The sequence below is a fragment of the Triticum urartu genome, chromosome 7A, assembly GCF_056163025.1.
Source record: "Triticum urartu cultivar PI428250 chromosome 7A, HENAU_Tu73, whole genome shotgun sequence".
In the NCBI taxonomy this organism is placed as follows: domain Eukaryota; kingdom Viridiplantae; phylum Streptophyta; class Magnoliopsida; order Poales; family Poaceae; genus Triticum; species Triticum urartu.
Genome location: NC_141879.1, coordinates 749,393,257 through 749,406,749, shown reverse-complemented (window position 1 = coordinate 749,406,749; position 13,493 = coordinate 749,393,257). Strand labels below are relative to the sequence as shown.

Sequence of the window (13,493 nt, the reverse complement as noted above, 5' to 3'; positions counted from 1 at the left end):
ACTACCATGGTGTTGTTTTTTGTGTAGAAATTAAAGTTCTCGGATTGGTACGGAACTTTGCGAGGAATATTTAAACAAATCCTATATACATAACAAGTTGATCCCCATTATCTTATTTATCTTAACATGCACACATGCCACCTCATCAAAGGTCCACCACTACATGCATGAGAAAATGTTTTCCATTATTAGTTGATCTCATGCACACCTTTCACCTCACCACACATGCCACCTCATCAAAGGTTCACTCAAAATGCATAAATTTTTTTCATTACATTATGCACTTATATTAAAAATCTAACTACAAAATAATCAAATATAATATATAATATTTAATTTTAGCTTTAGTTCATATTTTCTGGCGGAATTAGTTATTAATTCAACTATGGAAGTTTCATACAATTAAATCACTAAAATATAGTGCAATCGGTCCCCGCAGCAATGTGCGGGATATTCTCTAGTAAAGAAAAATACTAGAGCCAAGAACCACCAGAGGGGGCCACCTGGGTGTGGGCACAACCCACGAGGGCACCCCCCTCCAGGTTCGCCCAGGTAGGATGTCCGCACTTGGTGGCCCGCAGACCCTATTTTTCTAGGAAAGTATCAAGGAGAAAGAATTATCGTGTTTCACGAGACGGAGCTGCCGCCATCTCCCGTTCTTCATCGGGACGCCAAATCTCGAGTCCGTTTGGGGCTGCGGAGAGGGGGATCTCCGAACTTCATCACCACCAACCCTTCTTCATTGCCAATTGCATGATGCTCCCCACCAGGACTGAGTAATTCCTTCATAGGCTCGCTGGCCTGTCAGGAGTTGGATGTGATTCATCATGTAATCATGTTAGTTCTGTTAGGGCTTGATACCTAGTATCCATTATGGTCTAAGATTGATGTTGCTATGACTTTGCCATGCTTAATGCTTGTCACTTTGGTACCGGGTACCATTATTTCAGATTTGAACCGTCTATGTTATCACCATTATATCTATGTTCTATATCCGATCTTGCAAGTTGTAGTCACCTACTATGTGTTATAATCCGGCAACCCCGAGTGACAATAGTCGGGACACTTCCCGGTGATGACCGTAGTTTGAGGAGTTCATATATTCACCATGTGTTAATGCTTTGTTCCCGTTCTGTATTAAAAGGAGACCTTAATATCCCTGAGATTACAATAGGACCCCGCTGCCACGGGAGGGTTGGACGAAAGATGTCATGCAAGTTCTTTCCATAGGCCCGTATGACTATTTACGGAATACATGCTTACATTATATTTATGAACTGGAGCTAGTGCCATATCGCCCTAGGTTACGATTGTTATATGATGAATATCATCCAATATATCGTCGATGCAATGCCTACGATTTTCCTACATATTGATCTTGCTAAGTTACTACTGCTTTTGTTACTATTGCACTTTCTACAAAATCACTGCTATCACTGTTACCGTTACTACTGCTGTTGCTATTACTATCAAAACTATCATACTACTTTGCTACTGGTCACTTCGCTGCAGATAATTAATCTTCAGGTGTGATTGAATTGACAACTCACCTGCGAGTACTTACAAATATTCTTTGGCTCCCCTTGTGTCGAATCAATAAATTTGGGTTGAATACTCTAGCCCTCAAAAACTGTTGCGATCCCCTATACTTGTGGGTTATCAGTCGCAGAGCGGCATCTTGATGCGTATCCCTAGCCACGTGATCGACTGAGCATGCGGTCGCAAGGATGAACGTGCCACATGACTAGAACGCAGCTCAGTCGACTCCCACCGTCCGCACGCAGCCCACTTCCCCACCCACAGCCGTATTAGTTTCTACAAAAAACAAATTCGTCTCTTCTTTCCCCACTCCTCACCACCACGTCAGAATCTCTCGTCGTGAGCTCCTGGATGGCAACCAAAGCGAGGGGGCTGGCGATGGAGTGGAGGACGGGGGGAGACCGGAGGTGGCGGGGGCAGGGGGTGCATCATGGGAAGTGAGGTCCTCGCGTGGAGACAGACTCGCCCGGCTGCTTAGCTGGCGACAGAGCGCGGGAAGAGGGGCAGCTAGAGGTTATCCTCGTCCGCGATGGCGCCCGCCTCGGGCTCTCCTTCGCTGCAGTCGAGCACGAGTACAGGCGCGGGTTCACAGCAACGGCCTCAAGCGCGTGGACACGGCGGCGGCCTCGAGCTCAGGAAGAAGTGCGGGGACACTGCGCGGCACGAGTGCGCTCACTCTCCGTTAACGTTTCGTCCCCCGCCCGTGGTGATTTTGCTGTGTTTTGTGCATTGTCCGGCTGAGGGGCTGTGAAAATCTGTTGACCTCGTTCTTACCCATATGAAATTGTTTAGAAAATGATATACGTAGTTGCCATGGCAACTTACTATGTTCAACAACGCGGCAACTTTCCCATGTTTGAAAACATTGCAAACTTATAGATATTGAAAAAACATGGCAACTTAATATGTTCAATGACACGGCAAACTTGCCATGGCAACTACAAAAAATTCCACGGCAAATTTGTATATGCATTAGCCATCGCAAATTACATCTTTGTCCTTGTTCGTAAATAATTGCATTTTTGCGACATCTGACTTTTTCATGTGATTTGCCATGGCACATTGTTCATCTGAAAACATGGCAACTTTGCCATGTTCGAAAACATCGCAAATATATAAATATTCAAAAAATATGCCAACTTAATATGTTTAACAACATGGCAAAACTTGCCATGGCAACTTTGCCATGTTTGAAAACATTGCAAATTGTAGATATTGAAAAAACATGGCAACTTAATATGCTCAACAACATGGCAAACTTGCCATGGCAACTTTACCATGTTCAAAAACATGCCAAAGTTGTAGATGCTCAAAAACATGGCAACTTAATATTTTCAAAAACAATGAAAACTTGCCATGTCAAACTTAAAGGGCATGGCAATTGTATCTTAATATTTTCAAAAACAATGAAAACTTGCCATGTCAAACTTAAAGGGCATGGCAATTGTATTTCATGGGGCACAGCAAAAATACTCTAAGTCACATCAAAAAGTGGGATTTGTCTACATTTTATTTGCAGTGGCAACTTTTACTTTTTTACATTTTCTAGAACATGATTTTTTTTTAAATATGTAGCATGGAAAATATACTTGTGTAGCCACTTCCCATGGCAAAATTACTCTACTTTTTGCCATGGTGAATTTTAATCCACTTTTGCCATGGCAAAATTTACTACAGTTTTTTCCTTGGCAAATTTTACTTTTTCTCTACCATGGAAATTTATTGTATTGAGCATGGCAATTTTAGTTTAAATATGATGGCAAATATATATATTTATCGGCACATGGCAAAATTTACTATGTAGCATGGAAACTTAATTAAAAATACCATGGCATTTTTAACTTATGAATTTGCCATGCAATTTAATTTTTGTTTGTATGATGGGAGTTGCCATGTCTTGTTTATTTTGGGTCATAAAGAAATCTTTTTCACCGACGGCATTTTTTCGTATCATAGTGAAAACTGGGCTTTAATATGCTACAACAAAAAAATCTGGGATTTCTTTTCGTTACTTGGCTTTTTTTGTTTCACAGGAAAACGGCCTGTACGGTGATTGGGACTTTGGGAGGCTGTGCGGGAGCGGGGGAGATCGTACCGAACAATTTGTCCTTGCCTCCCCTGGACTGAACGTGCGGGCAGCCTCCTCGCTTGCCGCACGTGTGGCAGATATGGTCGTTAACAAAACACTTTTGATGCTCAATTTTTGTTTCTCCAATCACTTTTGGTGCTCTATTATATACCTGATGTCGGACACTTTGTCTTGCGCATCGTAGGCTGGCCATGGCAAGTGACCCGCGAGAGAAAAACAACAAAACAGGATTTCGTGGCGCAACAAGGAAGTGGGTCTACGAAGAAAGGAGACCACAGACCAGAAAAAAGAATCTGCGAACAACGTTCCGTGTTCATCAATCCAGCTGCCTGGCTGCTAGCTTCGGAAGCCAGGTTTGCACGTAAGCGTGAGGGTCTCTGGTTATTTGGTCTAGCGGCGTTCTAGAGCCAACAATCCCTCTCCGTTTGCCTGCCGGCGTACCCATCTGATCGACCTGCAATCCATGGAGCAAACTGCTGTTGTGGTCGCCGGGGAAGCTCCAGCTCCAGCTCCAGCGTCAAGCATGGTCTGCGACTGGACCGAGCTTCCTGCGGACCTGCTCGTTCATATCTTCAGCACCCTGCAGATACCGGATCTCTTCAGCTCCGGTGGCGTCTGCTCCTCATGGCGCCGCAGCCACCTGGAAGCCCGCCGGTTCTGGCTGTGCTCGCCGCACCAGAGCCCCTGCCTGCTCTACTCTGCGGCAGACCGTGACGACGGCACGGCCACATTGCACCACCTGTGCACCGACAAGCTCTGCCACGTTACCATCCCGGGCCCCGCCTTCCGTTCCCGTTACGTCATGGGCTCCTCCCATGGCTGGTCATCACTGCTGACGACCGGTTCCATCTCATCCTCATCAACCCCATAACCGGCGCTCAGGTCACCATGCCGCCACCGGAAACTATGCACAACGTCCAGCTCTGTCATGGCGAGGAGGACCGCAAACTAGATGGCTACGATCTTATTTACGTGGACACTGTGTCGCGTGAATTCCACCGGGAAATAAAGCCATATGGTCTTTCACTGGAACAAGGTCGCTTTTGCTTCTACATGATTGTAGCCATGTCGTGCAACCCGTCCAGTAAAAATTGCGTCGTGGTACGTGTACACTTGCCTAAGCAACTGCTCTCCTATGCTAGGGTTGGGGACACCAAGTGGACTTGGGTTGATACACACAAAGAATGCAAGAGCTACGTTGATGTTTGTTATGATAGCAGGGATGGTTTGTTCTATGCTCTTCGAGGTTGTGGTAATGTGCATACCATTGATCTCCATGGACCATCAGCCCTAGTGAATATTGTCTACAAGCACAAGGCGTGGTATCATACGGACAGTAAGTATATCGTACAAGCGCCATGGGGCGATTTTTTTCAAATATGGAGATGGGATCGATATCTTGAGGATGACGAGGAGGTGGTGGAGGATGATGACGATAATGATGTTGGTGAGGGTCTGGAAGAGCTAGAGATGGTGGCGGCAGAGATAGAGATGGAGGAGGATGAGCAAGAAATAGAATCCGATGTGGAGGAGCATGAAGAGGTAGAAATGGTGAACAATGATTTGGAGACGGAGACTGAAACAGAAGATGACGAGGAGGCAACAGAATCAGATGTGGAGGAGCATGAAAAAGTAGGAGTGATCAGCGAGGATTTGGAGACGGAGACTGAAGTAGAAGAGGAGGAGGAGGAGGTGGAGAATGCGGATGTTTTGGTGGGGGAGGAGGATGAGGATCAGGAGGAGGTGGTGGTGGAGAATGCAGACGTGTTAGTGGAGGAGGGCGAGGATGTGTCGGTGCAAGAGAAGGTGGATGAGGAGCGGACCATGGAGGACAACGAAGAGAAAGAGCGCGTGACATCCCGCTTTGTTGTCTACAAAATTGATTTTGTCAAGCAAAAGCTCACCAGAGTACACAATCTCAAAGATCACACGCTGTTCACGGGTTTCAACACTTCATTTTTAGTTCCGGCGAAGGACTTCCCCACATTAATACCCAATAACATCTACCATATGGATGACTTGAATCATAATACTTTCTCCAAGAGATTTTCCAATAGACGGGCTTTGATTGACCATGGCATTCGGCAGGTTTTTATCTTCAATATGGAAGACAGTAGTTTCACGGATATACTGGCTCCTAATTCTTCAAGATTGAATTGGCCCCCACCGGTTTGGATCCTGCCATAATTTTCTTGTGTTTAGAAATTTATGTACCTAAGGCAAGGACGTTGTAAAGTTTGGTGTTTCATTAATTAGGAATATTCTAAAGCTATTCAATCAGACCTTGATGAAATGTAGATTTCCCCTCCCTGTTCATACCTACCTGCAGTTTCATCACATAGTTAGAATTACTTAATATTGTGCAGTATGGTTATAGTTATTTATGTTATCTCTATTATGATGAACAATGTTTGTGATACATAACCATTGATGCAGTACGTTAGGAATTAACGCTCGACAAATATTTTGAACTCTAATTTTTTAGGCGGACGCACTTCGCCCATAAATGTTCGATCTTTTTTTGGGTAACGATTCAAATGGGAAACCGGCTAAGCCTTGCGCCGGTCACTCGCCGGGATCCACCAGCTTCACTACCACACTTCGGCCATAGTGGAGAGTGGGATCTTGTCGGTGTAGTGGATGAATAATGAACTGCTGGCGCTCGTGGAGTTGATGAGAAAATGAGTGGGTGAGAGCGAGGAGCCAGGAAAAATCTTTGCGCCATTCGCTCAGTTTGTCACGCAGCATGAACGACTGCAGAAGATGACATGGCAGCAACATAGCTATGAGCTCATTCACAATAATCCAACAAAGGCGAAAAACACATTTGTTTTGACATGCCAAAATTCTGACGCCAGCTTTTTTATCTATTTCGTATCGTTTTTAGGTAAGGTACTCCTCTGGCTCAACTCCACAATTTCCTCGCAGAAAACTCAATAAAGAGGTTTTCTAAAGCTACCTCAAAAACTTGATATGGATCTACCCTCGAAAACACACACTAGTAGAAAACGGGCCTATTGTCCCGGTTCGTAAGGGCCTTTTGTCCCGGTTCCAGAACCGGGACTAAAGGGTCGTTACTAATGCCCTGACCCTTCAGTCCCGGTTCTAACCAGAACCGGGACAGATGGGCCTCCATGTGGCCTGCGCGCTGAGCCCAGGCAGGAGGGCCTTTGGTCCTGGTTGGTTCCACGAACCGGGACCAATAGGCCTCCACGCGTCAGCATTTCTGTGGCTGGGGTTTTTGTTTTTTTTTTTGAAAGGGGGGGTGGGGGTTTTGGAGGGTTAATTTAGGTATTTCATATATTGTGTTAGATAGCTAATTAATAGAGAGAAGTGTCCTCTCTTATGTCCGTGCTTGGTCGACGCTACGTACTATACATACGTATAGAGAGGACTAGACACGCTAGCTAGCTAGTAAGCAAATGAAGGAAACAGAAGATCGTCATGAACATATATGCATACAGAGAGAAGTGATATCGACCACCTCTCCTTCTCCGAGAGATTGGTCTAACAACAAGTTCTCGTATATCTATCGTCCGATACTACCGGCTACATATATACAATAATTATCTCGTACAAATATAATCTCCTAAATTATGGACGCATGGTCCACATAGTATTCTCCGTCTTCAGCGATCACGTGGTCAAGAAAGAATGCCGCCAATTCCTCTTGAATAGCTCGCATGCGATCTGGTGCTAGGAGTTCATCCCGCATCCAGAACATCTAATTTGAAGAAGGGGGTCAATATATATATATATATATATATATATATATATATATATATATATATATATGAATGAATGAAGGAAACTCAACACAAATGATGGTAATAAAATAAAATTGTGAATATTGTTATTTACGCACTTCATATTGTTCGGCAGAGTACCCGCCCCGCTCACAGGTCGTGTGGCGGATGGACTCGCAGATGTAGTATCCACAGAAATCATTCCCTTGTTCCTGCCACAACCACTTTACAAGAAATAGAGGTCAATCAAACTGATAAGCAAGAATGCCAAATGGTATTGATGAAACTAGCGGTTGAATCATTAGGAGATGCGCGGAACATGCTACTATAGTACTTACTTTCGGATGTCTAAATTGCAGCTCCTTCGGCAGTCCCAGAGCTTTTCTGGTGAATTTTCTCCAAACCCTGCCGGACAAAGAAAACAATTACTTGATATCAGGAAATGAACAAAGTTGCGGATATGGTGGATAATGATCGATTTAACTTACTTCTTGAGGATTTCAGTCATGTCCGCAAACTCTTGAGGATCTTTTCGTGTAGAGTCCAAGACAGTTACTACTCCCTGCTCAAGCCTAATCTCTAGGAGAATATAGTGGTACCTGTGCACGCATGCATAACTCATCAATTACATTACTATAACCTGGACTAATATATAAGGGAAACGGAATATGCACAAGACAGTAACACTCACTTGAAGTTGTAAGGAAAGAGTATTATATCTTTGTTTTCATTTCTTTTGAATGATCGTAGCAAGTTGGCCTCGGTATCTTCGGGACGATGTTCAACCTCAGTTGCATCTATGAGATATGTGTTAACGAACCCAATATCACCGATTTGTCTTTTCTTCAATTCGGCGATCTTCAATCTGCATAATATAGTGAGGATAATTATAAATACATGCAATGAAAGAGCCGAGCTATATAAAGAGACTTAATGACAGAAGTAGTAGTACTTACAGACAGTAGCAGGTGACCGTTGCTTTATCGAGGGCCAATTGATTGAAAAAACTGATAGAACTCCTCAAATGGAATAGGAAACAGTTCAATTCCAACGAGTTCATGCTCCGGTTTAACTCTCGCATACAAAGTACTCCTCCCCCAGACTCCCTGCCAATTTTCAAGTACCAATCATGCAATCTTCGCATCATCGTTGTTAGAGATTTTTCATCTTTGATGAGAGGCTTCCCGTACTCGTATCTGTGTATCTGCACCTCCATGGGATCATAATGTACATCGTCGGGCAGGTAATCGTCAAGATTGCTATAACTGGGCACCATCCTCGGATCGACGATGTCGCTACGCACCTTGAGCGGGGGCACGATTGCTTCGCTTGTTCGCCGAGCTGGGCAATTTGTTTCCCAGCTGCTCGTCATTCTTTCATCCTTTGATCACTGACTGTACTTCCCGACCGCTCCGCTTCGGCCCATGTCTTTGCAATAATGCGCTCATAGTTGCCTTTCAGCGGAGACTTGCGTGGTTTTGCCAGGGCAGCCAGAGTGCGCTTCACTTTCACCGGATCTACCTTCTCCTCCGAAGGTGGATGTCTCTTTGCTTTCAACCCTTGAAACCAGTCATCCACTTCGGTTCACGTGATCTTCGTGTTCTCCTCCGGGGTCCTCTCGTATGGTAACTTCTCTGGACTCTTCAGTGAAGGACCGAATCTGTATGTCCTCCCGCCTCTGGCTGTACTGCTAGACGCCGGCCGAACAGATGGAGCGGCTGTCTTCTTTACTTGCTTACGAGGCAGAGGAGAAGGACTACGACGCGCCGGAGCAGCTGCCAGAGCGGCGGCGGGTCTCTTCCGCCCTTGCTGACGAGGCGGAGAAGGAGGAGGCTGGCTGCTCGGGAGCGCCGGCGCAGGCGGAGAAGGAGGCGGAGTGCCGCCACGCGCCGGAGAAGGAGCCGGCCGAGGGCCCTGATCGTCACTCGCCGGAGGAGGAGGCGGAGTGCCCTGACTCGCCGGAGGAGGATGAGGAGGCGGAGGCGTCCAGTTCGGAAGGTTGATGAGCTCCTTCCGCCATAGGCATGGAGTCTTCAGAGAAGAACCCAGCCGAGTCTCCCCTTCTCCGGTAGGGTGGTCAAGCGGGAGGTCCTCAAATCCCTCCGTTTTTCATCCACCATCACCTTAGCATATCCTTCTGGAATCGGCCGGCAGTGAAAAGTTGCGCCGGGTTCATTAGGAAAAACAGAGCCAACAGCCGCCTTGACCTTCATATTAATCCATTGCGTCATAAGGTGGCAATTTTGAGCCTCCGTGATAGCATCCACGGGATAGCTGGCAGGAGCCGTCAAGACAAGCTCCAGCTGAAGCAGCTCGGTGGAAGCCACGCTGCTTCTCCGCTGAGATGGCGGGGTAGCTTCAGGGGAAGCTTCGGCAAGTAGTTTGCTGCGATTTGCTTCTCGTTCCTCTATCACTTGTACCCTTGCGTGCAGCGCCTGCAGTTCGGTCTGCTGCACTTTTTTCCTTCTCTCGTGGCTTTTGTAACCGCCTGCGTCCGGAAACCCAGCCTTCCACGGAATGGAGCCTGGCGTGCCTCGTGTCCGTCCAGGGTGCTCAGTATTTCCGAGGGCCTTTGTGAGCTTGTCGTTCTCTATGTCTGGAAGGAACGTCCCTTTCTGCGCTGCAGCGATATAGTACCGAAGCTTCTTCAAGGGTATGTCAAGTTGCTCATCCGTCCAAATGCACTTGCCTGTTACAGGGTCCAAGGTTCCGCCAGCCCCGAAGAACCAAGTCCAGCAACGGTCTGGCCAGTTCATTATCTCTGGTTCGATCCCTTTTTAAACCAGATCATTCTCAGCCTTGGCCCACTTAGGCCGGGCTACGAGGTAGCCACCTGACCCCGTGCGATGGTGATGCTTCTTCTTCGCAACATTTTTGTTATTTGTCGCCGACATCTTCTTACTCTTTTCTGATGTCTTGTTGGCCACAAATGCGGGCCAGTGATCTCTGATCTTCTCATATCTGCCCTTGAATTCTGGTGTCTCTTTTTTATCGACAAACCTATTCAGCTCTTTCTTCCACCTCCTGAATAGGTCTGCCATCCTCTTAAGAGCAAAAGACTTGATTAATTGCTCTTTAACTGGCTTCTCCGGATCATCCTCTGGCGGTAGGGTGAAATTTGACTTCAGCTCAGCCAAAGATCATTTTTCTGCATATCATTGACGTAAGACACCTCAGGGTCTTCTGTAGCCGGCTTTAACCATTGCTGGATGCTGATCGGGATCTTGTCCCTAACCAGAACCCCGCACTGAACAACAAATGCGTTCTTTGTTCGGATGGGTTCAATCGGTTGGCCGTCGGGCGCGATTGCTATGATCTCAAACCTTTCATCCTAGCTCAACTTTTTCTTCGGGCCTCGTCTCTTTACCTCAATTGTGCTCGATCCGGAGGGCTAGAAAAAAGAACAAAGACTTAATTAATATGTGTACATACCAAAACAATGAATGCATAATTAGCTAGTCAGCACAGGCTTAACTAATATATATACCTGGCCAGATTCGGTTCGGTCACCGGAGCCGTCATCACGGTCTACTTCTTACACCGGCATTGGGTCACCCGAGCCGTCCTCACGTTCTCCTTCTTGCACCGGCATTAGGTCACCGGAGCCAGCTTCTTCACCCTCTCCTTCCAGACCATCGGTGTCGTTGAGAAACAACGAGACGGCATCACTTCCTTCTGCGATTATGTCCCTCAACAACGCTACTTTTGCTTCGTCTCGGGCGGTGTCCATACTTTCTACAAATATTTACAACATGGCAATTATTATTCAAACATGACAGATGGATATATTGGTGGCAAACGTAGAACTAGCTAGCTAATCATAGTAAGGAATCATATATATTAATTAGTGGCATCGACGCTGACTCTCTAGGGTTTGGGGTGGCCTCGACAACGCTTCAAGGGTTTGGGGTGGCCTCGAGAGAATTTGTCGGGTAGGGGCGCGGCGGGAGGGGGCAGGAGACCGACATCGTTTTTTTCTAGGGTTTGGGTGTCCTCGAGATTTTTGGTCGAGCGAGAGGGTCGGGGGGTGCTCCCACGGTATAAGTTATCACAGTCGAGAGGGGGTATATATATCGACCGCCCCTCATGTCGAAGTTATCCGAGGGGTATATCGACCCCCCTCGTGTTGAAGTTATCGGGAGAGGGAATAGAGGAGAAGAAGAAAGGAATAGAGGAGAAGATCGAAGAAAAAAAGAAGAAAAAAAGAGGAGAAGAAGAAAGGAATAGAGGAGAAGAAGAGAAAATAGGAAGAAGAAAGGAATAGAGGAGAAGAAGAGAAAATAGAATATTCTATTTTCTCTTCTTCTCCTCTAATCCTTTCTTCTTCTCCTCTTCTTTTTCTTCTTTTTTCTTCTTATTTATTTCTCCTCTTTTTCCTCTCCTCTTCTTCTCCTTTCTTCCTCTTCTTATTTCCTTTTTCCTCTCATTATTTTTCTTCTTCTTCCTTTCCTAGGTAGATATATCAAACTTTTCTAAAAATGTAACTTTTGCATATATACATGGAAAAAAATGTTATCGGGGAGGGTGTATATCGACCCCCCCCCTCGACCCTCTTTTCCTTCTTCTTCCTTCTTCCTCTTTTCTTCTCCAACACAAAACACATCTCATCTCATCCAAAAATAAATCTTTGCATATGAACATTTTTTTAAATATTAATGAGCATATGAACATACATATCACCAAAAAATAGACCTTTTTCTTGGTAACAAAAAAATGCAAAAACGAGCATTATACAGCATATACAGAGCATTATACAGTGAACATACATACATAATACATACATACAGTGAGCATATAGAGAGCATTATACGGCAACGGCGACGATGGTTGGCAGTGGCGCGCGCTTACGGATGACGTGCGGGGACGGAAATGAGAAGGAAAGGGGAGGAGGCAAGGGCTCACAGCGCGGGGAGCGGTCGAGGTCGCCGGCCAGAATTGGTGCGGCGGTGGACGAACGGCCTCGGGGACGGGTCACGGGAGCCGGGTGGTGCTTCCCCGCAACGACGGTGACGACGAGCGCGGGCGACGGCGACGGCGACGACGGGCGCGGGCGACGATGACGGCGTCGGCGGGGGCGGCACGGGTGGCTTCGGTGCATCCTGGCGGCGACGGGGCAGGGGCGACGACGGGGGCGCGCGGACGGTGTCGGGGCGGCGCGCGGACTGCGTGTGGGCGGCGGGAAGCGTCGGGGCAGCGGACGGCGTCGATCTGGGCGGGCCGGGGGGCAACTGGCGATGAGTTCGTCAAATTTTCCTAAGTGCTACTTATATACCCAGGCCTTTGGTCCCGGTTCGTGGCACAAACCGGGACCAATGCCCCCCTTTAGTCCCGGTTGGTGCCACCAACCAGGACCAAAGTCCTCTTTTCAGCAGCCCAAAGGGCGGGAAGCAGCGTCCTTTGGTCCCAGTTGGTGGAACCAACCGGGACTAAAGGGGGGCATTGGTCCCGGTTCATGGCACCAACCGGGAACAATGCCACCATTTGGTCCCGGTTCGTCCCACCAACCGGGACCAATGGCCTTGTGCTGCCCCGCGCCCAAAAGTTTACTCCCACCTCGCTAGTTGAGAGGGCTCGGGAGTGGTTTATAAGCGCTGCTGCGCCCACCCTCTCGAGCTCCTCTCAACTGTAGGTTTTCGGGCCTAACCTGTCACTGCAATGCTTATGGGCCTACTGGGCCTGCTGCGGGCCTGAATCCTGGCCCATGGTTGGGTTTCTAGTCGTATTCAGGCCGTGGTGGCCCAGTAGGTGGCATTTTTTTTTCTTTTTTGCTATTTATTTTTTCATTTCTACTTAGAACTAAATACTTATAGTTTTGTAGTGATTTCTTTTTTATTTTAGGTCACAAAACTTATAAACTTTCTGTTAGTGCCATTAGTTTTAAAATTTGAATAGTTTAAATTTGAATTTTTTAAAATTTCTGTGAATCACTAGTTTATGAATAACTTTACTATAAAAATTGATTTTTCAGTCAATCTTTTTCCTGCTATTTAATATTACTGTGTTTCATCATTATACTCAATTTGGTAATTTTAGTTAGTCGTAACAAATATTATAGGCATTTTTTTTGCTACTTATTTTTTCATTTCTACTTAGAACTAAATACTTATAGTTTTGTAGTG

The 13,493-nt window shown here is 46.3% G+C and overlaps 1 pseudogene; it reads left to right on the top strand.

The window, feature by feature from the left end:
* The first annotated feature begins 4,091 nt into the window (after positions 1-4,091).
* Positions 4,092-5,815, top strand: LOC147962772 (putative F-box protein At4g22180; annotated as a pseudogene).
* The last annotated feature ends 7,678 nt before the right edge of the window (positions 5,816-13,493 follow it).